Below are 27,385 nucleotides of genomic sequence, written 5' to 3'. Positions count from 1 at the left end.
TCCCTGAAGAGCAAGACATGTTCCAAGATCTATTCATCCCCTTTTCTTTCAAGTATAAATCACTTTGGGGATGTGTTTGTGGCTTACAGTGGTTATTATGTAGAGACCCTAGTCAGCTAACTATTAAGTGGCTTTAACCTTTAACACAGCTACTGCAGAAAGAGAAAGTCACTAACTTGTATGAAATCATCATAAATATAGACTACTTATGCAGAATGTGAAACACATAGAAAGAAAGACGACTTCAGTTGAAGCAGAGCCATACAACTTTACTCTCTTATGAAGAAAAATAATCATCATCCTGTAGGCAGGTCAGGATAATAATGTTGAGACTGAAGAAGAGACTGAGAGATCTACTAAACTACAAAGGGGGGAAAAAAGTAACATTAGCAAGACCATTAATCTAGGTGAAGGATTTCTGGCTGTACTCTACAGATCTGGCTTAGTTTACAATAAAACTTTATTTAAGCACAGATTAGAACTCAACTTTTTGCCTTCTAGATGAATTCCCTTATCATGACACAGATTCACACTCATTCTTTTCTCTTGTCCAAGAAATCTTTCATTCTCTTCCATGTACCTGAATAGCTTCAACAGAGATGAAGAGTGTCTATCTGTGATATTAGTCTTCATGCTGACCAACTTGTTGCATTTTCTCAGATAGTTTTATCACCACCCAGGACGTCCCTCCACCACATCTCATTTTGACCAATAATCTGTGGCAATAGGAGAGAAAGGGTCTCCACCTCTACTTCCTCACTGAAAGAATTGTCAAGCATCAGAACAGGCTGCACAGGGAAGTGGTTGAGTCACCATCCCTGGAGGTGTGTAAAAGATGCAGATGTGGTGCCTAGAGACATGGTTTAGCGGTGGACTTGGCAGTGTTGGGTTTACAGCTGGATTTAATGATCTTAAGGGTCCTTTTTAACCTGAATGATTCCATGATTCTCTGATCTTCGTATTTCTTATCTGCCAGTAACCCTGTTTTCAAAGGTGGTGGCCACTTCACTTAGACTGCACGCACTCTGATCATGTACCAAATCCCTCACAATAATGATATACAGGAAGTGTGTTTGCACACTTCCAGACCAGAAGAAAAACACAATCTCTAGCCCAAAAGGGTCTTTTATTTGCTAAAACTTGTTTAAGAATGAGAACCTGTTAAAACTTATGCTGGAATCACATCACTGAAAACACTTGAGTCAAACTAGCCTTAAATTTTTTTGCACCTCTACTCTGCATGTGCATATGAATTTTCGAATAATAAAGTCACAGTATAAGAGGGGCAATGCTGTATTGCACAAAGTGCTACACAGACTACCCAAATCTGGTAGTTTATAGCTTCAATGTAAATGTTGAATATTAGTATCTTGAGCATATACATGTACCAGCAACACCTTCTATGAGGATCCTGTTTGTCTGGATATGTCAAGCCCTAGTCCTTCAGAACACATTCTGGTGTAGTGTATTTGCAAGATATCAAACACACAATGTTGCTAACATAAATATGAACAATTACGTTAGAAAAAACACAGATTTTAAATAGGAAACAAAGATGGTTTATGGGAGAGGGAGGAGTGAGAAGAGATGCTTTGTGCAATGCTGCCCATGACTATTGGATTGGAAGATGTTCACCACAGTTTCCCAGACTTCCTCTATAGTAACTCTTTTCCTCCAAGCGTGTTGGGTTTTCTTATTCAGCTGCCAATTTTTTCACTTTTTTCATTAATTCTAAATGGGCTTGACCAAGATTTGACAATCCATTTCTGATTCCAACTAGCCAAGTTGAACTTAGCTGACCCACCTCTCCTGACTCTTCAGTTTGGAACACTGTAACATATGGCCCGTGAGCCAGTTCCACATGGTGGAGGCAGTGAGCAAACAAAGAAGAGCCTGTGTTGGAAGTGTGGTGCAAAGGTTGCACGCAAATTTACTGAAGTCTCCACTGCCTGGATTTGACATGTAAGAGGATTTGCTTGATACCCTTCCAGCATGGGCACTGTGCCGCTGTTGGTTGGCAGCAATGGTCATGAGCCCTTTCCTCCCTTTGGCTTTTGTGGTAACTGTAGTATACCCGTGATAGCTCACAGAAGGTATGGTCAACCCATCTGTGCAAAAATTGCTTATAATTTGCAAGACCGAGGTCAATGTCTCTACAACTTGTAAGAAATTAGAGAATAGAACTGAGCAACGAAAAATATTTTCTCTTCCTATGCTAGAATAAAAAAGGTTCAAATTTCAAGGTTTGGAACAAAAAGGGCTTCATAAAAATGGAAGTGAGAAAGAGAAGAGCTGAGTGAAAAACAGCTCTCCAAGTAGAATAAAAAAGGAAAGACCAATCCTCATGCAGAGGAAAAGATGAAGATCCAAAAGAGAAACAGAAAATTTCTTGGCAATGATAATCTTCAGTCCTGTAAAATGACAGAAGCTGTAACGTATCAACAACTATATATTGAATCTCTTTAAAGTGGATTATTCTGCATACAGAGAATTCTACACAGCATTGTCCACTTCCAAAAGATGAAGGGGCTGCTCATTGTACTACTTTTTCCCAAGCATAGATCAAACCCTCCTGAAAGACTTGGAGAAAGACAGATATCTCTATGTATCTCTGCTTCTCAAAATGTCTGTGAATAGGTAGAGATGCACATGCAAAATACTGATTTTGTTAGAAGTCTGTCTGCAACTAATCAGAATTACAAACTAAAATGCAAACTTGCACATTAGGAAGATTTGATTAATAAATCAAACTTAAAAATTTTCAACAAGACACTGGGAAAAAATAAACTATTGCTGCAACATGTTAGGTAAAGATTTTATTAATAACTTTCTTAGACTTGGTGTTTATAGAGAGAATTAACCATCTGAATATTAAAATAATTTTTAATTAGCTTCATTAACCCAAATTTAGTAGCACATAATAGTCTACAAACTACCAATACTAGATTACATATGGGTCAAAACCAACGAAATTTTTACGCATATTAGTACATTTTGAAGAATAGGAAATATGAAAAGATTAAAATTAAGGATAAAATACAAAAAACAATTATTACTGCAGACACTACAGAAACAATTTAGTATCCTATTTTAAAGAATTACCATGTAAAATAAAATATGGATTTAAACTAATATTTGTGAGCATGAAGATATGATTAGTAGAGAAAATACTAATAGCAGAAAATACTAAAGGACCTGAACAGAATTTTGACTCACTAAAAACTGTAATTTTTTTTAGTTTAAGATATCTGTGTAACTATACTGTCAATCAAATAACCTAAAATATTAAGTCGTCATTGCCCTTTTAAATCCTTTCAACTAGAATTCCCTAATTGTTCTCTCACTTTATCTCACTGTACCAGTAAGTAAATAAATTAACAAAATAGCTTTTATCGCACAGAATAACCTTTTAACTGAAGGATTATCTCTGGTTTATTTTTCATTTCTTTCTCTGCAGATAGCAGTTCATGCCTCATTGATTAGTTTGCTGAGGTGGTGACCAGAAATGAAAACAAGGTCTCTCAGATATTGCCAAGACCTGTAAATATATATATTAAAAATAAAAAAAAAAGGAAAAAGGGAAAAAGAAGCACCAAAACTAACACATTAAGTTTCTAAGCCAGTGAGAGTTGATGGTCAGGAGAGGTTTATTTATTCTAATCAGCCTTTGCCAGGATGCAATTCCACTAAAGAATTCTAAAATATTATCTCTGTGGTTTGGTTTTGGTTTGTTTTTTATCTATACTTTTACAGGATTTTCCTTTTTGTTTCTTTCTTTTTTCTGATTAAGTTTCACTTTGAAAATGTGCCAACATTCTAATGATATGTTACAGAGGTGTGCATCAGTACTGTTGCAAACGAGGATTTTATATCTCTTTCTGAAAGAAATTATTTCAAAAAGCTGAATTCCATTTTGAAAATTAAAAAATATTTTCTCCAATAAAGAGTTAATTTGGGTTTGTTTAGGGTTTTCCTGTTTTGTGTTTTAAACTTTCATTTTTGGAAGAAAATTTTCGTTTTCTTGGCAGTTGTCAGACTAACACGTATGTATGTCAAAGTCTTCTATTCCCATGTCTAGTAAGTCTCACTCTTTAATTAAATGGACCATGACTTCAACTGCAACAAAAAATTCAGATGTTCTGTTTATTTAGATTTCAGCCTCGTTATCAAGTCTACATGTATCACCAACAAGCATGATACTTTCTGTGATCTGAAAAACTGAATTTATCAATATAGTTCCCCTGAGTTTAAAAAAAAATATTATGTCACTCATGTTATTGTGCTCAGAACATAACTATTAAAACAACACGCACATACTAAACACATATTAGACAGATCAAGATCCAAAAGAAGAAATAATGTGAATTATGCATATGCTGATAGGTTTCAAAGATTCTTGAACAACCTTTATAAACAGTCACATAGTTCTCCTGCCATTTCATGCAAGTCAAATTTTACTACTGGCCGCTGGAGAAGAGGAGATAAGAGTCACGTGAGGTGGATCACACAGTCATTTCTTAAACATGAAAATTTCGCTGACACGCTGATGTAGAATCTTGGACAGAGACGGTATATTTTTGAAGAGGCAACTCCACGCCCCCCCCTCTTTTTCAGTTGCCATAAAAATAAGGAAAATTAACCACAATTTATATTAGCATATTCTGAAAGTTTTAACCCCACAAAAAGCAAAGATAATGCAATGTTAATTTTTTCAGACCTCTGCTACCTCAACCTTGCTGTATTCATAAACAGATTAAAAGATAATAATTTGCATACAAGACGTACATGGACTTCTCCAGCATATGAACAACTGATTTCAGACAAGTGCTATATGCAGAACATCATTTCAGGTAAAAGAATCTGTCACTATGGCAAGTAACATAATCCATTCATTTTCAACATTGGCACAACATGACAAATCAAGAATAGCAGGAAAGCCTTTTTTTTCATGTCCTTGAAGCAGGCATCAAGCATTTGTTTTGTTTTAACATTAATTAAGCCAAATCTGATAACGTATTTTAATTACACAGCACAAACTACTGTTCATATGAAGTACCCTGCTGGTAAAAATGAAGGCCCTCATTCAAGAAATTGCTTAATCATGTGCATAAATTCCTTTAAATTTAGGACAGAAAATTTCTTTGATTAAAAATAAAATGTCAAGGTTCTACCAGTGATTGAAAAGTCCACTTCCACTGCACAGACCCTAAGTATGTTTCATAAAACCATACTCTTAGTTTTATTTAAAATAAAACCACAGTAAATGAAAGAATCAGATTACCTGCAATCTAGCAGGTTCTGATGAGCTGGCAATAATTACAACATTTATCCATGCATACAAAGCATTGAAATTGTACTATTTTAAAATAACATTTTAAAGTTCATCAAGACTTACAATGGGAAATATATTTTTTCCTCTCAAATTTACTTTTTCGAAAGACATTGAAGTTGAAAAGACTATCACCACCAGTGGTTAAGAAATAACCAAATTATTACCAATTTTTAAACTTCATCATTGCCTTTTCCACCTTAGTAGCAAGGACTAAGCAGTTAAGGTTCTAGCCTCAGACAAAACAAAAAGTATTTGTTTCATTGCATGATTAGTAAATTGCAAATACTGAATACAAAAAACTCTACTTACAGCATACAGAACTGTATTTCTTGTATTTTTTTATTAAATAAGCATAATTTATGTTGTCCGACTACACCCATTTACACAAACATTTTGAAATAATACCTAACGTATGATAAAATACTGTAAGTATCTACTTGTTTTCTTTGTGCTTTGGTCTATTACATTTTCCTATTAATTGCAACTTTCTCAGCTAATTTTAATGATCCTATTTCTAAATGAAATTAAATCATCACATACCACAATATTAAAGTTCCTGATGTTTACTCCATGATACCAACAGGCTGATTTAAGATGCTATTTCTTAATCCAGACAACCATTTTCATTTAGATTCTATAGGGCTTCAGATTAGCATAGGCTTCCACTCATTTTCTTTTTTAAAATACCAGAATACTGTATTAATAATACTTAAGAGTCAGAACATGTTCCCAGAAAAAACATAAGCGGAGAAACACTTTTATTTCTATCTTATTAAATGAAGTAATAATTTTCACAGCATCCATCTGCTCAAAACTTAATATCAGAGAGATGTTAACATGGATATGTCCATAAAAGCTCTGGGAACTGATAAAACAGGAAATAAATTTCTTAACTATTTTTAATTTTTAGCCAACACTTTCATCTGCCTCTCAATCCATCAAAATCTAAATAGAGCTGTATTTAAAAGAAATAGAAAAAGTATTAATTTTGAATCCTTAGAATACTGCATTGTTTAAGTTTTCCATGTTATGAACTAGATAGTGTCTCTATTTTAATGAATTATGAGCCCTTTGCCTGTTAAGTTGTCCTTGATCTAAAGATTATGCTCCCGCTAAAGGTACATTATACAAATGTCTATATTCAGTCATCTTTTGTCAATGCTTTACTATCCATTTAAAAGATCAAGATCAACATAAAGGTAATAAAATGATACATAATAGCAGACAGTTATGTTCTCTGTACTTTACTTATCAGTTCTAACTAAGATGTCTTTATCAAAAGGTTCATTTTCATGCAGTAGTGAGTTTATATCAATCAGTTATCCCTTACACCTGTCAGAACGTTCCTACACCCAGATAAATGTGACTGTTATCAGATACTGGTAGAAGGATAATGTAAAACTGCTTTATGAAAACTATTCTTTATTACGGCTCCACAGATGTTTCCTGTTATAAATATCCTACATTGTAACAAACAATACTAATAGCATTCTGTGAATAAAGAACCAAAGAAGAAAAGTCCCCTCAAGATACAGCCCTTCAATGCCAGAAACAAATTTATCACTACCCTGTCAGCATTTTGTAGTATATATAGAAATCACCACATATGCAAAGCACCAAATGTATTCTTCATACATTTTTCAATACAATAAAAAAAATTCACGGAAAAAAAAAAAGTTCAGTTATCATGATCAAATCGATTAAGGGGAACTGAGTGAGCTGTATTATACCAATAATTCTAAAGCAAAGTTCCCCATTAACCAAGGGGTCTTTTTTTAAAAAACTAAGGGCACAATATCTTCCTACACACTTGCATAAGATGGCTTTTTTTAATATTTCAATCCAAATACAATAAATCTGCAGCTATCCTAAAGGATATTTGGGATCTATTTTCTTCTTCTCATGTGAAAATGTAAGAAATTAGATAGAGGCAAATGGAAGCAGCCATGATTCAACAATATAATCAGAGTATCAGAACAGAATATAAAAAGCTAATACATTTTTAATCTATTGAAGCCTCAGTACCTTAGGACTTCAAAAGTTTCAGGCTTTTTTATTTACTCATTCTGGTAATAAATACATTTTTTCAAAGCTGAAATCAAGTTCTTTCTTCATGGAGTAACAATTTGTATCCAAAATTTTATACAAAACCTGTTTGACCACACCATCCCACAGATATAAAATTTAAAATTTAGTTTTTCTAATACATCATATTTTCATTGATGGTTGTGAGGAACCAGCACAGGAATCTTCACAGGAATGTTTCAGATTCTTAATAAATTAACTAATACAACAGTAGGTTCAAGAAAGCTTCTAACCCAATATTAGGGCAAGAAACATTTAGAAAGTAGTTAAGTAAACATTAAGTTCACCTATTTAGCCTAGAGAAGAGACAACTTGAGAGAGGATTTTATCAATGCGTACAAACATCTTGGGACAGGTTTTCAGAGGGTAAGACCAGACTCATTTCAGAGTGTTGCGCAGAGACAGAGCAAGGGGCAATGGGCACAAATTGAAGGACAGTAAGTTCCCTCTGAATATGGGGAAAAACATCTTTGCTTTGAGGGTGACAGAGCACTGGAACAGGCTGCTGAGAGGTTGTGGAGTCTCCCTATCTGGAGTTACTCAAAATCTGCCTGGACGTGATCCAGTGTAACCTGCTCTGGGTGACCCTGCCTTGGCACAGGGGTTGGACTGGATGATCTCCAGACATCCCTTCCAACCCCAACCATTCTGTGGTTCTGTAACTAGAAATAGATGAGGTAAGCAGTACTGCATTTTAATTTTGTATTCACGTGCTCTGTATATAATTTTTTTCAAAAATCTCTTTTGCTCAATTATTGTTTTGTCTGCTTTGACACAATAGTTACAAGAAGACTTTTTTTCATGTCCTTGCAACTTTGTTTGTAGGTATCTGTGAACAGATCTAAGGTTATGTTTCATAACACTTTCTAAGTGAATCATAGCAGGTATTCCTATATTGCCTACAGCACCAGCAGCTGTCATTTGCCAATGGCAGTTGCACAGCAGCTTACAGACTCTGTAAATCATCTGCTCTACAATAGTTATAAATAGTCCATTTAAAGAGAATCCCAAAACCAAATTGTTATATTGTACCAGCTAGATGTCCACAATGGGTAACACAACCCACCATGACATTGCAAAACAACAGTTACCTTAGCAATGTCAGTAAACTGATTTTTAATGGTCTTTACTTTCAATTTAGATGGCCGCTGAACAAGCAGGTAATCCATGATGTTTGAAATTCAAAATACACCAAAACTGACTAGCAAAGGGGTTCTAACTTTTGATCTGTATATTCCCTTGCCTTTCTTGAAAGAGGTCAAGAACTTTTTCCTTCTCAGATATGTACTAGTATCTCTGGGATCTGCCAGCTATTCCCATGACTCATATCTTTCAGAGCTGTTGCCAAGTCTACCTGGCGCCAGCCAAGTCCTATATGATGTAGGCAAGTCAAGAGTCGTTAAAACCACCAAATTGTGTGTATAATTACTACATTTTGATTACTCAGCAAATGCTTCAAACCTTCTAACCTAACACTTTGCATATCTGCCATTTGTCAGTGTTAATGGAAACGAAGCTACGAATCAGACCTTCACAAACCTTTCCATTCTATGCAGCACCCAACCACACTGGAAGTGCTGGTCTCTCTTTTAGCCATCACCTGAAAGTGTAACCAGTGCTGCACATTGAAGAGGAGGACTCTTGGAGCATTTTCACAAGACTGAGGGCTTTGGTTTTGCCATTTGGATCCAATTCTGCAGTATGAATTTTATTAATTTGTGCTTAATAGAGTTAGAGCTAATTTGTATTGTTTTAAATGGAAAAAAAAAAATCACCAAAACAGGATCACCGGCTGATTATTTTTTACATATTTTGGAAGCTACTTGTTCTGATTACCTTTCGCACCAATTTGTGGAATTTAATAAATACCAATAAAATCTACTAATTCTACTTTTACTGATGTGAGTATTCACATTAACTAAACAGCTGTACGGCTGTAACTGTAGTATGAGATATGATGTGTCTGAAATCAGTGAGATTCTCAGTCATCGATGTTATGCACATAGGCCAGCTCTTCCCTCACCTTCATCACATGCATGTTTCCAAAACTCAGAGAGAAGTGAAGTAAGAAGAGAGGGATCATGAAAAGTAATGTAACTTGCTATGCATTTGGGATTTGATCAGACCCTTATTAGATTTATTCAGGTTCCTTCAGTGTCTCCCACACTGTTTGGGTCTGACTCTCAGTTTTGACAAAAGTAATATAATGGTGGGTTATACATTATAAACATCATTAGAGAATGCTAATCTGGCATTAAAAACAAATTAAAAATGAGTAGCCACTGACACTGGAAGTACATACCAGCATCACAGCACAGCTAACTAGGAGAATAGACCAATTCTAATACCAGTGTATCTTTTCCAAAGCCAAAGGAAACAACCCAACAGAGATAATTTTAAAAAACATATATACAAACACATTTATCCACTGAAATTAGTACTGAGAGTATAAATGAAGTAAGATCTAAGCTACCTGCTTTGTTTTTTGCTAAACTAAAATTCATATGTATGTGAAGACACGGGACACTATGACCCATCTAGGAAAACACTTAAAACACTGTAAAAAATTGTCTAAAAATGCCCATGCCTGTTATAATACCTTCAAACTTCTTTAAATTTCAGGGTTCTCCTAGCATTTCCATTAAGAATCTGCTTTAATTGACCATCACTGCTAACAATTTTTCAGATAGATTTCTTTCATATGCTCCAAATGCAACTTCCATATTAATCCAGTTTATCATGATCTTGTAAATACTATAAAAGCATCTCCTTTGTTAGTTATGATCAGATTATTAGGTGGCTTCTGACACTTTACCATTGCCAGTATCACCTACAATAACTTTTCAAATTCTGTTACACGCGATGCATATGTTGTAGGCTGTCAATATTACTGTATGCAAGAACACATTCCATATCTGCAATCCCATCAAGGCAAAATCAAATGCTAAATCAAGCAACTCAGTAGCACTTACCTCTTTAGAAGTGAACATACTAGAGAAAATCTGATTGATCAGATAACGCACACAAATCAAGACACATACTCCAAACTTCTGGAATAATACATTCCAGTGAGTATGGTTGCTTACTGTCCCCCATCTAAAAGCAGCACACATTAAAAAATTGCTAAGTTCAACAAACCTACATTAAATTTTTATTCGCTCTAATTTGTTACATGCAAAGCTGAAACAAGATGGACTCACAAGGCAGCTGAAGAAGTACAGAATTGTAAGTTCACCCTACAAAATATCGTGTTATACTTAAAACTTACCAAAACTAACTTTTTATTGTTAAAATAGAGAAGTGGAATCAAAAGTGATTTTGAATAGAAATTAGCTGTAAATACTGTGGTTATGGCTGAAGGAAAGTATAGGAGGCACAAGGCAGATCTAGTCTGTCACAGTATGGTTTAGTGGGCATAGTGGTATTCAGTCAAAGGTTGTACTTGACCTTGGAAGTCCTTTAAAACCTCAATGGTTCTTTGATTCTAACTCAGAATCATTGAACTTTTTCGTTTGAAAGGGACCTCTGGAGGTTGTCTAGTCCAATCCCTGTTCATGGAAAAAACAACAAGAACAGGTTCCTCAGGACCTTGTCTAGGTGAGCTTTCAACATCTTCAGGGTTAGAAAACCCTCTACCACGCTGAGCAATATGTTCCAGTGTTTAATGACTCTCATGGTGACTTTATTTTCCCTGCTGTCTGTGGATAGAACTCTACTTATTGCAACCTAGGACTTTAGTTCCCTTGTCCTTTTGCAGAACCCCCCTGAAAAATGCCTTCTCTAGAGTCCCCCTTGAGGTAGCTGGAGACCTCACCAAAATCCTCCCTTTTCCTTCTGATGTTAACACTGAACAGCTCAGCTCCCACGGCCCATCCACACAGGACATGTGCTCCAGCTCCCAGCCACCATGGTGGCCTTCCCTGCACTCGCTCCACTACTTCTCTCAAACTAGGGAGCCCAGAACTGGACCAAATGCTCCAGTCTCACCAGTGTTGAAGAGGAGAGGAGAACAATTGCCTTTCTTGACGTACTGGCTACACTTGATAACCAGCTATAAGGTGGCCATCTTCACTGCAAGAGCATGCTGGACACCAGCTGACTCCAGTTAGTTCCCAGGCTTCCTCTCTGAGAAATCAGTAAAACTCTCAACTAACAAACAGGAAGTTTACTCACTGATTGAGGAAAACAAAACTTTTTATGTTGCTTTTAGTCAAAAGTAAAGGGATAGACTTTGAAAGAAAATATATCAGGAGGAGTGGGCTAAAAGTTCTCATTCTAGTAGAAATTCAGTCAGATGGTAAATAAGCCCAGATGTGTTATCTAGAGGCTGAGGAGTTCAAGCAGTCTGGAGATCTTTCTGCTCCCTCCACAGCCAAGGGCATGCACAGCAGAATGATTCTGCTTCTTTGGGACTGGAAAAATTGGTGGCTTCTCACTCCATGCAAACAAGGATGGCAATTCTTCTTCCCCAGACCTGGTCAGCTAAAAGCAAACCTGAGTCTAAAATGACCTGGCAACTATACTGGTAAAGAAACCATATCATTTTAATTATCTGGTTGGGATGCCAAAAAGCACAACACAACTAAAATCACCTTCTTCCCAAAACCACACCAGGGTAACAATCTGATGCTTGCACAAAACCCTGCCCTGGTGAGCTTAGCAGTACATACGCAGCCATTTAAACTCTGTTTGCGGAATGAATCCAGTCATGCGGAATTGGCACTGTGCTAAGGATGTCAATTCAAATTCATAAATGCTGAAAGCCAAATCGAGATCTGTAAAAACGTCCTTTTCAAGGAGATCTTATAATTACCTCTCACAATTACAGCAGATATACTGGGCCTGATTCCTCTCACAAGACGAAATTCATGCTTTGCAGAGAATCCATATGTATTTCCACTTAAACAATTTCTTTGTTACAAACTTCATGCAGGCATTCTTGAGAAAAAACTATGCATTGTAGGCAGTGAATTTGATGCAAATTGTAGCATATTACAGTTTGTTAAATATGATTACAGAGACATTTTATCTGGTGGAACTCTATTTGTATCTCATAATTGTAAAGTCAAAGATCTCCCTTTTCTTTCACCTTCATCCATCCTTTTTACTTTTAAGATCAAAGTCCGTGTTCATATTTAACATAGAAAGAGCAAGTAAATAAAAGCAGTATACAGAGAATAAAATACATGCGCCATATATGCACATATTCTAGCTAAAGGCCTCAAAATTCTTGTATGATTTTCTACAATTTCCTTAGGAAGAAATATAACAAGACAGATAAATGAATACATATATATTAAACTATATATATAGTACACATATAGATACATACCTCCATATGGAAAGAAATTAAAGCTGTCAATGGCCGAGCTACCTTATTTGCTTATTTCCCTAGGGAGGTTACTGGTCTTTCTATTTAAATGCATCCACTAATAAAACCAATCTAAGTGTATGTTAACTAGCTCAGTATAAAAGTTGGCATTTTTCTTTTTTTTCATTTCTCTTTAACTATCATTTTTATTTCACAAATGGAAGTTCCTAGCTAGAATGGAGTCTCTAGGCAAATAACAGCAAACAATCATTCAAAGCTAATTATAAAGCATTATAAAAGTCTACATGGTAAACACAAAGCCATGTCTGAAATAGCTCATCCAGGATGTATAATGCTGACCTTGCTGGATCATCTTCCCTCCCCACCTTTTGCTAGTTCATTACCACACATGGGGTCATTACTGGAGCTGCTTATTTAAGTTCTTGAAGGGACTCATACACCCTTTTGTTGACACAGTCACCATTTGAAGTTTGTAAAAAAAAAATGTCAGCATTCAGATAAAATAATTGAAGAAAGATGTCTTCTGACACCTGTCTTTAAAACATAAAAGGGCTGCAAATTACTTACAGTTCTGAAAGGACACATACCTAGGTTCCATTTCAGTAGAGGAGAACGAGAGCATAGAAATGAAAATACTTTTACCACTTGCTCTTCCCTTTCTTTTTCTTCAACTCTCCAATAATACATGTCATACACACTGCAATTTTGTATCAAATATCCATTCAAACTTCCTACTTAAGCATTTGCCAGACCTGTTAACTGTGTCCTGATAATTACAGACAGCAATCATCTATATTTGGACAGTGGTCAAAAAATATATTCTTTTCCAAATATGCTGCTCTTCATGCCAAGTCCCACTTTGTCTTTCCTTCTCCCCAGCAAACAATTTGAGAATTCATCTTCTTGTTAGGATTTTGCCTTATGCTTTCTCTTTATGCCCCATGCATGTCTCTGGTTTCACCCAGCATGGTTACTGTGGTATGTGTTCCAGCCCTTGTGTATTGATGCTTTCTCTTTATGCCCCATGCATGTCTCTGGCAATACACAAGGGCTGGAACACATACCGCAGTAACCATGCTGGGTGAAACCAAAGACTCACCTACCCAGATATCCTGTCCCTTGTGATGACCATCGCTAGCTGCCTAAAGGAAGATTTCTAGAAAAAGAGGAAAACCACATAGTGATACAGTACCAGAAAGATATATTCCCAGCCTCCAGTAATTTGAACCTTGTGCAATGGTCTTTTACCATCTTGGATGGATTTTTCTCACCTAAACTTTAATTGTAATTTTCTGAAACTCTTATCAATTTTTGGCACGTACAATGTCCTGTGGCAGTATATCTAGCAACTTAAATATTGATTGTATGAAGCTGGGATTTTTTTTGTTAAATTTACTATCTGTTAGTTTCATTTGATGATGTCTAGTTCTCTTACTAGAAGGATGTTCCCTTCTCACTATGCTCCCAGTTTTACAGACCTCTCTCTTAGCCTTCCTCCCTCGTTCTCTCTCCTCAACTACAGTGATCTTCTCTCTAGCCAGAGAAATTCTAACATTTAATTTTTAATGTAATATTACTTCTCTTGGTTGCCATATTGTTTATGAAGATACTGAAAAACACAGATCAGTATTGAAGTCTCATGGTTGACTGTGATAACACCTTTCCCAACTAGCAAACAAAACAAAACAAAAAAAAACAAGTTTCCTACTTTTTAACCAGCTATTTTCTGAATGACCCACAGCAACATAATTTCCCTGCTGAGAAACCATGATAATTTTTTTTTGCGAATCCAAGTAAGTTTTATCAACTGGACAGCCCTGTCCTGCATATTCACCAGTCTTTTAGAACGGCCATCTACCAAGAAGCTGTATTGACTCTTGTCCAGTACATCATATTTATCTAATGCCCATTAGCAATATTTTCTACTTATTTTTGAAGTATAGATCCAGACTTCCAGGTCTGTTCTCTAACATCCGCAAGGACCCTTTTTGAGCACCATATTTGCCACCATTACCCCAACACTGATGGTGTTTTAAGCAGGAGGTTACAACTTTGCATTAACTGTTCAGCTATTTCACACCTGATTTCCCCTTAAAATAGAATGCCACAAGTCTCTTGGGATTCATCTTGTCAATTTGTCTTACACTTTCTTCTACTGAAATTCTCGTATAGCTCTTTATTTAAGCTCCCAGAGATGCAGGAACATCCAGAGGAAGCAAGCACTGCTGCACTGTGACACAGGCCACTTCTCCCAGCAGTTCTCCATGCCTGCTCACAGCTGACTTGAAGAGGTCTGTCTCAGAGATGAAAGGATGTGCAGGGACTCCTCTATACCTACTTATTTACCAGAAGAGACCGATGTTCTTTACCCTCCTCCATGTTCTTGCTACTACTTCTGATCTTTTCTTTTGGTGGTATTTACAGGAGTTACAGGCCAGTAGAAAATCACCTGAAGGGACTGGTGGTTTGGCCATGGAAATACTACCAAGTAACACGGACAAACTCAATCAGTGAAATAAGGCTGAAGAGCCACATCTTGCACAACTTCACTGCCTGCATTTCTGAAGTTTGCTCAACTTTTGCTCACATTTCAAGCAGATTCTCGCCACATTCTTAACAGCTAATTTAAAACAGGTGTGAGAGGAACAGGATCAGTACCCTTATTCCAAAGACAGCTGGGAATAGCAGGCACTGTTGCAGAACACTTTTATCTTAGAATTCTGCTTTCTAAATGTTATTTACAACCTTCTGTGTTATTTATCATTTTATCTCATTATGTATTGTCTAGAGATGCAATTTTCAAAATGGGGTGGGAACACCTTGTTTTAGTGGAATTAGATTTAGCATTTAAAACATTCATATAGCCAATCAAAGTTTAATGAACTCTTCTGCAGACACTGTTTATTTTTGGAAAAGTTTTAATAACTTTTCCTGTAATTAAAAATAGCATACAATATCAGAAGCCAGCAGCAATTAAAGGTAATCAAATTTGGGAAATTCTGTAGGAAGTACAAAAAAGATCTGTAGATATTTTGTTCAATGCTTATTATCAGTTGAAGTACTGTTTGCTTCACAAAACAGAACAATGCTTATCATTAAAACACAAAAACATTTCTACTAAGTTCTTTGCCTGATTTTCTTCTTTCATAAAATGCACTCCATGTGAAACAAGTCTTCAAAAAAACAAGGCCTAAAAAACCCTACTACTCAGGGTGCCTTTGAGGATATTTAATTAAAATCTAATCCTGCATTCATTAAGGCTCACATAAATTAAGCTGTCATTCATAAGATTTATGGATTCTCATTTGCATATTGCATACAATTCATCAATTACTCAAGTATGAAAGGAGCACATTTCCCTTGGAGCTGCATGCTTTCTTCCAAATGTCTGCTCCTTGATTAATCTAATTTTCTAGCTATTCCTTACAAGATACAACAACAGCCCTTCTGCAAATTTCTATTATTTCTCCTGTCTTCATCATAAAATCTTCTTGTCTTTTACTAATACTTCATGTCTGACTGATAATTATTTGTTTGCTAATGATATGGCATGAATGTTTTCTTTATATAAATGCATAAAGCACACATCACAGCTAAAATAAAACGATTGTATTTTCAGGTTTTGATTTTTCTGTTTAACATCACTAATTTGCTTAGCTGAGCTTAGTAAAGAACCTAAGCAATGAGAAAAAACACCAAATTATAAATCTACCATTTAAAACAGCCATCAGTATTGAGCCAGAATATTTCTCTTAGTGTGTAATGGTAATGTACACATAATTAAACCATTAAAATTTAACGTTACAATATAATTAAGAAAAGACAACAAATGTTTAATGTGAAAAATCAGCTTATTCACAGATGCTGTAGTCTGTACCTGACTGCACTTCTGAAAGTTGTAGGCAAAGTAGGGATACAGGTTAGGTTTTTTTTGTTGCACATAAAACATGCTGTGTTAATTCAGTTGTCTTCTCTAGGGAGTTAATCTTAATTTCGGTGGCACAACTAGGAAGTAGCAGTCTTTGCTTGCCCAGCCTCTGGATACCTTCCAACGTGCATGTGATCAGGTGCTGAATTTAATACACAACATTCGCTCATGTCTGGGAGTTTCTAAATTAAAATATAGGAATGTATCAGCACCGTCTAAAATAACTCTGAATGTCTGCTCTAAATCTATTGGCTCATTTTTTTATTGTTAATTTCCTAGTAAAAAAAAGTAGCATAAAAATACCACAATAAAGTTGCAGTTTTCTCAAAAAGAATCTTGTTTAACAAATATAAGAATGACAAGATTTGAAACAATAAAAATCCAACATCAAACATCTGTGAACTTCTTAGAGAGATCATGTAACACTTTACAGTGCTACTTCTTAGACCAAGGTAACAGAATTTTTAAAAAATTTCAGTATAAAAAGTGTTGGGATCTTTAAATATGTGTAATATAAACCAAAGAATCTCAGAGCAGATGGTGAGCAAATTAGAAATAAATACTTCAAATATTAGTGATCTAAGGTTTTATTGTTCAAATGTGTTCAGTACCAAGTTTAGCTTAAAAGTCATATGCTGCCTCTTGCCACAGAGGGACTGTTGAACATTTGGACTGGATTACTGAGTGGCAAACAAATATTTTTTCTCTTCTCTCCTCCCCCAAATCTGTTTAAAAATGAAGAGAGATTTCATTCTAAACATAATTGCTAACATAATCCCATGCGAATAAAGTTAACTAACCCTGGAAAAATAAACAGATGACTAACTTTAATCAGAGAAATGAAGTCATCATTATGCTTGGTTTATAAAATAGATTTTCATTGTCAAAGATAACATAACGGGGGGGCAGGGGGGTTCTGTTATTTTGGTTTGTTTATTTTGAGTTAGCTGTTCTACTGTAGACTGTTTAGGTCCACCCCTGAATAACTACCACATTTATTGTCTGTCTTTTTAACTGTTGCATTCTCTGAGTTTCAAATTTCTCAGCATGAGCTGTCTGCTTAATTCCATCCAAGTAGTGTGTAATGAGAAAAGAATTTTCCCTGTCTACACTAATATAGCTTATTTTATTTCCTGAACCCAAACCACCTGTTCAGATTTTCTATTTAAAGCTTTGTAAGGCAATCAGCTACCTCAGGACATTTGTGCTGAAATGAAAGGCAGTCAGAATGAAGCTGTGACTTCTTCAGACCTGGTCCAACAAAAAGCATCACCTTCAGAGCACTTTCTTGGCTCCAGGGTCAGGTGGAGTTCACTTCATAAAATTCTCAATAGATCTCACATGTGATTTTCTTATTTATGTGAAATTCACTGAAAATATTTATAAATTTAATTCTGCAAGAGATTTTGAGACAAAAAGAAATAAATTACTGTAGAACTTATTTTAGTTTAAAACCTAAAAATCTTTATAAATGTTAAAATTACTTAATCAACTTTGTCTGAGTCTGAAGGTATATATCTAGGCCAAATCAACTTATTACAGCACTTCTGTGACTAGTCTATGCTATAAGTACCTATCCCAGTAGTAAGAAACAGCTCATCTGAAAAACTACATTCCAAAAAAGATACAAAAGACAAGAAAAAGTGTTCTGGAGCAAACACAACTCCAAACTTAACACTGGACTTTACCTACCACTATAAAATAGATCATCTTCCAAAATCTCTTCAAATTTTTACATTTTACATCATTGCAGATCTAATGCAGTTTGAACCCAGTGGAGTGAGGGCAATAGAATAAAAAGTAAGTTATTTAACATTATTCTGGGCTGTTTGTTTTTCAAACTTTCCTCTTTATCAACACTTTCACTTTGTCATTTAAAAGTACATCTCCAAACACAAGCTTTGTATGAATTTTGGCTTGAGGAAAACTCTCATTAAGTTCTTCCAGGAAGGAAGACTTTGGAGAAGAGGGATTAGGTTATGCACAAGATCAGCCTAAGTATTTCCATGATTAAAGCAAAGTTTTGTAAAACATATCAGAAACAAGGCTTGTATCTCTGAAGACACACGAGGGGGAAGGTTCAACTTCTTATGAACAGTATGAATCTAGAAAAAGAGCAATAAGAAATCTACAGGGATATGTGGTTACAAGAAAGGTTTGAAAATAAATACCTATGTTGCTTTGTGTCTCTTCGGCCTACTTAACTGATAAATTTATTCACTCCTTTCCCTTTCTCTCCCACTTCTCTGTAAATATGAGGGAAGGAGGCTGGGGAGGGTCAACAGAACTCTAAAGTATAAGGAAAAGAGGAAATTATTCCTCTTGAACCACACAGAGCAACAAAAAACCCCAGATCATCTTTTGTTACACAAAAAGGCACTAGACCTAGGATATGTAGGCACCTTGACTCCTAAGATTAAAAGCTTTCCCTTTCTCCATTCCTGTTAATTATTTTCAAATCTCTGTAGATATAACACCTTCTTCCTTCCTTTTCATTAGCTCATGAATGTCTGCAAGACAGAAGTTCTGGTCTGATAATACCTGGTGAAGCACAAAACCCCTCCTATGGATGCCAACCCAGAGCCAGTGAGATTTAAATGCTGGAGCTGGTTCAAACACCTAGGAAATTTTCAGATAAAATCTTTACTAAAACAAGTTAGGATTGAAAGTGCATTTTATGGGATTTCCTGTAACCTCACCAGAATATTATCATTTCCTTGCAAGAATGCTTCATGCTTTAAATAGTCACAGAGTAACATCTTAATTAAGATTAAAAATAAAAGTTGTATGTCTCCATACACTCACATGAACCTAAAACTGTCTCTCTCATAAGAAGAGCCATTTCATCTGTACTTGTTCATTATTATTCCATGCCATCCATATATCCAAATGTAAAAAGACATAATTTAAAATAACTCAAGACTCCACTTTTTTTCAAGTACTAGATTCTGAATGAAAACTAGATTGTGATCCTAAATTCATGGTAAAAATAAAAAAAAAATAATATGGGATTAAACTTCACTGTACCTTAGTGAGCCCAAGACTGACTAGATGCATCTCACATGAGAGGAATTTCTTTTTTTAAAATGTACTTTGGAGAAGTGCTAGATCAAAGACACCACTACCCCAGAACCTTCTCTTTTCTCTCTTCACAGATGCTTTTGCTGTCCTTATACTGCTGAAGCTTCAACCAAAAGGAAACTGAACAAGACATGAAACTAAATACTGACATTATGTCTTTGGCTTTTTTTCTAGTAAACAAGATTCACTCACACATCATCAAGATAAAATAATGGAGTTTCACTGAAAATGGCACTGAGATTTAAAACAAGAAAGGAGAAAATGGCAAAGAAAGATCACTTTTTTTGGTATATAAATGAACCATCCAGTTTATATACATAAACACAGGCAATCCTGAACTTAAACTTTAGGTAAGTGGGCTACTGGGATAAATGGAGTTTGCTATTATGTAAAACTGTCTTTAAAGATGGTTATTTTTGAAAAAAGCAAGAAAATTACTTTTGATTTGGTTCTTTAAAGAGTAAAACCTAACATCAAATTATGTCACAACTACTACATAGATACTCAGACATTAATGTATCACAACTAAATCCACATATCACAACTAAGTCCTAACTGATCACACTAAATCTGTTACTAATAGATTAGCTGAAGTACCAATTCATATCACAGTTATCAAAATCAGCTTCCTTCCAAAAGGGCTTCTTCATACTGATCCTTTCTCTTCCTGTCAAGCATTATTTAAGCTCACATAAGACCGTGCTTCTGCAGCTGCAGAAATTGTAAGCTGTATTAAAGTGAAAATGAAATTAATGCTGCTGCATGTCACTCTACAATCCACGGGCACACGCAGGTGCCATATCTGTGCATTTATACAATGTGATACCACAAGCGCTCTCTGTGGAAGCGTGCTATGTGTTTGTCACTACTGCTAAAATAACAAGCTCTAAGTGCCTGGAAATACCCGAAACAGTCTTGAAAAGACAAATGGCCTCTGTTTTCCTAAAACCACAGCATTTAAACAGTGGAAAAACTTTGGTACCAGTGACTCATATGAGGCACAAGAAGCCTAGAGCAATAGTTGCAATCCTCATTACCAAGCACGACAGATACCAATTCATTTTTCGACTAAACTTCTGGGCAGCTTTCCCTCTTCTGTTATTTCAAGCACTGAAGAATTAGCTTGAGCACATTGATGCCTGCTTCAATTTTAAAATTATAACTGAGGCTATGACATATACATCATCTGCAGAGAAAACTTCTTTGTCAGGTGAAAATCTCACATAGTACACTATATAGTACTAAAGGTTTCATCACTCCTACCTATGGAATGTCAACAATTACCACATGCTCTAAGCAGAATCTGTCTTATCTCCAAAGAAATCTTAACAAGCAAAGACAGTAAGAAACAGGAGGGGCTCAAGAAGTCCCAAAGAGCACTAAACTGTATCCTCTTAGGCTACAAATGTCTCCAACAAATACAGACAAATAAACAATTTAAACCTTTGAATTCCTTATGCATAAGTCAGAACCAAGCACAGCAACGGCAACCACCGAAAGCAACAGTCCCAAATATTTGAATTAGTTTAGTTATAAGGAATTGAACAAGACCTACAGCGCAGTTATTAAACTGAAGTCCCTGTAGGGACTTCAAACACAGCACAACATACCGTGCACAAGGAAAGCAATTTCATAAAAGTAATATCTCAAACATAACATTTTCAAAAAGATGCTGTGAGCAAAAACTAGTACAGAGATTCTCTATTCACTGCCTGGAATTTTCCTGTTCATCTACACATGCCCCTCAAAGCCACAGATCTACAGACTTTCCACTGGCTTTACTCTGTCAAATATCTTTTTACTCACAGCTTTAAACCTGTCTCTGTTAGGTCAATCAGCTTTCAAAATCACTAATGTTAATGGTTAGAAGGGTCATTTTCAATTCCAGTTTCCACACTTTAAAAGAATAATGTGTCCTAAAGAGCAAGTTGTAGTGTTCCCAATACTTACAGCTTTTGGGAACAGACAAAATATCATATTACAGAGTAGCACTGGCAGTATCAAAGTAGAGCTTCGTACCAGCCATGCACACTGAGAGGCAGTGACACAAGCAGACTAATTACCTCAGCCAAAGAAAACCATGAAGCAGAACTTATCAAAAGCATTCAACAACAGCACAGCTCTGGCCCCTGAATTTGATGACTTGGTTTCTGTGAATGGTATCTTCTTTAATTTTTTTTTTTTTTTTGCCTTTAAGGCACTAAATGCTGTCTTATGCCATTTTTTTTTTACATTAATTCATAAGAGTATTAGGAAGGAGCAAGTAGGGTCAAATGACTTGGTTTCTGTGAATGGTATCTTCTTTAATTTTTTTTTTTTTTTGCGCTTGAAGCACTCAATGCTGTACTTATGCCATTTTTTTTTACATTAATTCATAAGAGTATTAGGAAGGAGCAAGTAGGGTCAAACTCTAATTCTTCCCACAAGCTGTACAGAAAGGAAGAATACTTGCAGACAACAGGAAAGAAGGCTATGTCTTTTGACTTATTCTGCCACAAAATAGATTTGCTTGAAGGGAAGCATTATTGGTGGCACTGTCTGAGATGTTAAGACTTTGATCATCTCTGGCTGAGGCAACTTAAGATGTTAATCGTTTTCAAGCTCCTTCAGCCACATGACATGGTCTTCCTTTCCTCTGGCAGAGCTCAGAAAAGGGAACATATAGCTATTTCTATATTTAAACATACAATTTCTACCTTCACTGGTTATTTAAGTTATTCTTAAAACTAATTAGGTTTATACCCTCAGGTTTCTCCTGAACTAGTGTTGCTGCTTACTGCCCCAAGCCTGGAGAGCATTTCAAAACTAAACACCTTGGTGAAAAACAAGTATATGTATTTCACTCCTCATAGAAATTTCATCAATATAGCTAATGTAAAACTTCTGCTCCTTGTCTAAGATAATCCACCATGAAATAAAATTTCCAGTTACCTACTGAAACACAAATACTTCTGCAAAAATAACTGTTCTTCAGATAATGCTTTTCTAAGTTAATTATTCTGAATGAAAGAATGACTGCAATTTTAGGTAATGAAATGAGGAATGAACAAGTTTTGTGACTGAGAGCCAGAAGGACACATACAGCAATAAAAATTGCTTAAATCAATATACACCAGAAAACTACCAGTTGAACCACTGACACATAAAAACCTTACGAATGCTTTAGAAGTTCTTGTTTTTCAAAGTGAAGACAATGTATTTTGATAGTTGTGGATAATGCTTCAAATATTTCTCTGGCTTCACATTTTTAACGTAAAGAAAAAAGTGTGAATGCTTTTTAATAAACACATCGTTTATATTTCATTCAGTCAGGTGAACAAAAAGACCCTTTATCTTCCCTACTAAAATGCAGATGTTGCCATTTGAGTTGTCACTCTACGATCTTCCTGTAATCCATGTTAAGCAATAAGCACTTTTATGTCATAATTCTCTTATTTTCTACACCTACCTGATGATGATATTAATAGCTCCATAGAATTTCACTCTGCTGACTATATGTAGAGTCTAGATGATGAGCTCAGATGTAGACATCTACACTGTACTACACTGTACTCCACTGTACTACACTGCAGAGAATAAGTAAGCCCAGTATCACCCTTGCTCTCTTTAAATTGAATTCACTGATTGTACATTAGCCTAAAGTCAACAGTAAGCCTAAAGTGGTGGAATCTGTACTCTGAGCTGCTTTACCTTGCACCAAGTTGCCTCTCAATATTAAAAATAACTAATTCTTCATCTGCGGTGGCAAAAGTTCCTGGAGTAAGTATCATTCCATTAAATATTCCTTTAAGTCAGCTTTGAATCTGTTCCAACTTAAATGGAGATGAGGGAAAAAACCTGCTATATGTTAAAGGAAATTTAACTTTTTTTTTTTTTTTTTAAATTAACCTCCAGCTTTTCATAAAGGCAACAATATCAATTTATATAGAGTGAATACAAATAGCTCCTGGAGAGTTCAATGAAACATACAGAGAATGCAATAAAAAGGTAAGGAAGTTTATCAGTATTTTTAAAATTACCTGCATCTCTTCGAATCACTTGCACACTAGGAAAATATGTAACCTTCCTCACAAAAGCCTGGTGTATCTTTGCATCTCACTCAGAGAAAGTAAGGCAGACACTGTTCTATTTTTGACACAATTCTGTCAGTAGATCCTACTCCTGGGAAGTTTAACATCATTTATGCTTCTGTTGGACATGATCAGTTACACACAGATGCAGACATGCACTCTTCACTTGGGTTTTTTTTTCTTTTTTTCACATTTTGACTCGCAGTCATGAAAAGTGATAGAGAAAAAAGTTTTTAACATATAATGATTTTGTATATCTGTATAATTGGATAATTGTTATATTTTTGTAAGTCACATTAATTCTGTGTATTTTAAAATTAGTAATTTACAAAGTAACATGACTAAGAGATAAACCAGATGGTTGCTGTAAGTAGATACATTAAAAACTGCAAACCAGCTTGTAACATGGGGCAACTGGTGGAACAGCACATCTTAGAATTTATTTATTTATAGGCCTAAGAAACTCCAAATCATTTCAAAAACAATTCTCAAGACAAAAACCAGGAAAAAAATCAAAGGGTTTATAGGACCACTTGAAAGGGTGAAGCTAATGTCACGTTTTGAAGTCTCTTAAAGCATCATATGATATGCAGAACTTCCAGCTAATACAACTGCAGACATTTTAGGGTTGAGTTAGTTCACAAACACTACTCTAAACTAATTCTCTTTGTGGTTTTTACAGATTCCAGTAAACAAATAAAATTCCATTTGGCTAAACTTGGTTTATTTCTGACCCAACAAAAACAGATCTACAAAACACAAAACAAAAATGGGACCTAGACATTTTTAAACATAGAAGGTCATTTCAGTACTTAATATGTACTCTTTGTAAAAATACACAATACAGACAAAACATAATTTTAAAAAAAATCTTCCAGTAAACATAACTATGATTTTCATGGCATAATTCCCATATCAAAACAGAAAGATAATGCTTTTTTCAGATAGATCTCCAGTCGCTGTACATCTTAAAGCTGTCTGAGGACAGACAAAGCTAAAGATTGCCTATTAATCTCTATATTATGACGTGTCATGAATTCTCTTGACTCCTTATTTGAAGTCCCACTAGTGTGCATTCAGCCCTTCACCTTTTTTGAGTAGATCCATTCTTTATTAGCCAAGATGCCAGCCTAGGTTCTTTCTAGGAGTGACAAGTCTTTTCTACCCACAAAACATGTAAAGCTTTGTCATTTTTCTTAGCATCTTAACTACTGACTTCCATCAATGCTCCTGTTTCATGAGTACTGGAATCATTTATGATATTCCTTAGCAATTACTGAAGAGTAAACTATATAACTTAACCAAAGATATGAGATCTGAGTAAAAGAATGCATATAATGTCAAAATCATGGCCATAGTTGATAAAAATAAATTGAGTGTACATACAACAAAGATGACAAAACAGTTACAGCTTTTTCGGAATTACCTCAGGTATTTAAAAACTATTCCTTCCTATGCTGTCAGGTTTGCATTCTAGTAAGTATGAAAAAGATATCCAATCAGCAGTAAAATACAAAGACATTAATTTTACAGCTAAGTAAACAAAGAATGGAAAGTACCATTTTCTTGGACAAAGGGAATGTCACAGTGGAGAGAAACTAGTAGCAGAGTTAATCGAGAATCAGGTTTTGTAACATTCTTTTTTAATAATATACTAATGTCCAACACACATGGTGATGACACAAATTTGGAAGAGGATTGAGTATCACACTGAAAGAACAGGATGGTCTTGAGGAAAGATGAATTTTAATGGAGCAAAGTGCAAGGTCACTCACTCAGGGACTATAAATAAGAGTAGCTGATGTAAGCTAAGAACTCCTAAGTAGGGAATAACAAAGGAGAAGAAATATCTGGGTTTATCAGCTGATCCCTTGGCGATTATCAACCACCAATGTGCCACAGTGATGAAACAGACAAATCTCATTCTTGAACATACCAGGCAAAGTACTCCTGGTAGATCAGAAACTATGATTGACATAGGAGGTATCACTGGGATATTTTGCCTCTATAACCTTAGACAACCTCCTTCAGAAAAATAAAATTCACAGAGAAGTAAGTCTAGAGAAAGACCAAAAGCATGACCATAGAATGTGAAGGCTCCCAAGACAAGGCTGAAAAAGTTTGACTTTCCTAATATTGAAGAAGGCTGAGGTGGGATATAATTCTGTTTTGCAGCAACAGGAAAGGTCTGATGGATTTTTAAGAGAATATTCAGACACTGCAGGAAACTGCAAGCTGCTCCAAGTTACAGTGTTGTGAACAGAATGATCGTAGTCACTGGGATGAACAGTCCTCTGCAAGCACACACAAAGTTATTGGTGCTACTGGCCATGCAGAGAAAAAAAATTTAAAGGAACTTTAACCCATAGATTCGCCAAAATTTAAGCTGATTGAGGAAGTGCTACACTGCAGTTTCCACAGTTTGAGCATCTGGGGAAGCACCAGGAAGGTTCTCACTGCTGATATACCCAGGTGTTAGGTATAGTACATTGTAACTCTGACTACATTGTTCTGGAGAAGACAAAAACGAAGACTGAAAAACAGCAGTATTTCTTGTTTTATTATTTACCTATCTGTTAACTGATGAGGTTTTATGCCATGCCCACCAAAACGGTCTGTGAACAATTTCTCACCTTTGAAGTAGTAGTAGTTTGAGTAAAACACATCTCTAGAAAGCATGCATAAGGAGCTACCAAGGGGATGTGATGACTGCAAGGTTTATTTCCAGTAATGCAAAACTAGGACAAGCAGTCCCGATATTACACCTCAATTTTATATCGCCCACTATGACAAACTTGAGAAAAGTCTTACTTTCATCTGCATTCAACAATATGCAATCGCCTCAAAATTCCGTAACATGAGAAATCCATTGAAAATGCTTAAAAAAATGAAAAAAAACAAAAGAAAAACTTGGATATCAAAGCATCACAGAAGAAATAATAATTAGTAATAGTTATTACATGAAATATCAAGATCAAAATTCTGTGGTCCTGAAGAGTTTCAAGCCTAAAATTTACAAAGCACTACTTCCTTCAGTCATTCTTTTCATGTTACAAAATTGTGTTCTTGCGTAAATAGTTCCATAAATGTATATTTGATAGGAAGTAACAACATCACACTGTAAATACTTCAGAGAACTCTAAGATAGTAAACCTTTAAAATGTCAACAGTCTAAAGGAATCACAGCTTTGCACCAGCGACCCAAAGAACATATATCACTGTAACTTCTCTCTGAGTTTTTTTGCCTTTTACTGGTAGAAAATACTTTTCATGATAATAACTTTTTAAACATGTATCTGTTAAGTCCTTTAGATATACATAATGTTGTAAATTGAGTAATACCTAATTAATAATAACATGTTTTCTTTACTTAGTCTTTTGTTTTAAGCAAGAGATATAGATTAAATGCTGATTTTAGGAGATTTTGCTGTTAACTTCAGAGTTCCAGTCAAACTCTAACTGAAGATTCCCTAATTGCTTAAATAGCAGCTACTTTTACAATTGTCCTTAATTAGGTCCCAATTTAGCAAATCACTTGGCCATATGCTGAGGTCCCA

General features: G+C 35.4%; 1 protein-coding gene across 4 annotated transcripts in view; it reads right to left on the bottom strand.

The window, feature by feature from the left end:
• The window catches only part of DACH1 (dachshund family transcription factor 1), a 230,364-nt gene that overhangs the window by 188,559 nt on the left and 14,420 nt on the right, over positions 1-27,385 (bottom strand). The gene's annotated exons all lie outside the window — the stretch shown is intronic.

Source organism: Corvus brachyrhynchos, unplaced genomic scaffold (assembly GCF_000691975.1).
Source record: "Corvus brachyrhynchos isolate BGI_N302 unplaced genomic scaffold, ASM69197v1 scaffold71, whole genome shotgun sequence".
NCBI lineage: Eukaryota > Metazoa > Chordata > Aves > Passeriformes > Corvidae > Corvus > Corvus brachyrhynchos.
Note: the sequence above shows the minus strand (reverse complement) of the source record. Positions and strands in the feature narration are given on the sequence as shown.